Consider the following 1,021-nt stretch of genomic DNA (forward strand, 5'->3'; position numbering starts at 1 on the left):
TGCATTGGCAGGCAGATTCTCAACCACTGCGCCACCAGGGAAGCCCACCATCAGCTTTAACGGACCTGAAGGTGTGGGTCCTGGGAAAGATTTCCATTAATAGAAAGACTTTAGTATTGGTTGCTGTGACCAAACACTTCATTTAAAAACAGTTCTGACATGTTATGTTCAAAATATGTCTAAATGTAAGGAAGAAAAAAGTTTGGTCCTGCAAAGGACTCAAATTTAAAATGGAGTGGGGATGAATAAAACCAGGTTTCCTTAAAAGCACATAGGAAATATAATTTCAGAGTTGTGTATTCTAATACTCATTAGTAGTCATTAACAAGGAAAAAATGAAGTGAGGGAAGTGATTTTTAAAAAGATAAATAGCAGGAAATTTTCTCTTCATCACCAATAATATTGTGAAAGTAGCCATTTTTTAAATGGAGGTAAGTTATCATGGGTTCTTTGAGAACTAGAGAAGAAAGAGAAGAAGGATGGTATCTTGTCTATATATTTCTATTCTGAGGTGGAAATGGGAAAGATAAGAATATAAGGTGATTTAGAAACACAGCAGGTATACAGAAGCCTTGAGATGAGTTGCCCTTTCACAAGTACTAACTGGATAGAGAGACCCAGGTAAGAGGTCAGTGGCTTTTCTCTAATAAGGAGCTGAAAAGAATAATGAGGTGATGTCTGAAGCAAAAGCTGCAGGAGCCAGGCTCTGCGTGTCACAGAAATATTAGCATTTGTGAGCAGAGCAGCGAATAGGTTCAATGCAATGCAAAGGACAATAGATCAACATTTCAGGTTGGACTGAAACAGAAATTAAAAATAGATTAAAAACATACTTGTGTTTAGGTATTGGTATTTCTTTCAGTCTTGCCTCCCAAATCTGAGAAATGAACTCTTAAATGTAATTTGAAGAGTAGAAATTATATTCCTGTTGTCTAAATCAAAGTTAAAATAATAGTGAAAGGTGACATCAAAATATATATTTTGTGTGTGTGTGTGTGTGTGTGTGTGTGTGTGTGTGTGT

The sequence above is a fragment of the Physeter macrocephalus genome, chromosome 7 (assembly GCF_002837175.3).
Source record: "Physeter macrocephalus isolate SW-GA chromosome 7, ASM283717v5, whole genome shotgun sequence".
Taxonomy (NCBI): domain Eukaryota; kingdom Metazoa; phylum Chordata; class Mammalia; order Artiodactyla; family Physeteridae; genus Physeter; species Physeter macrocephalus.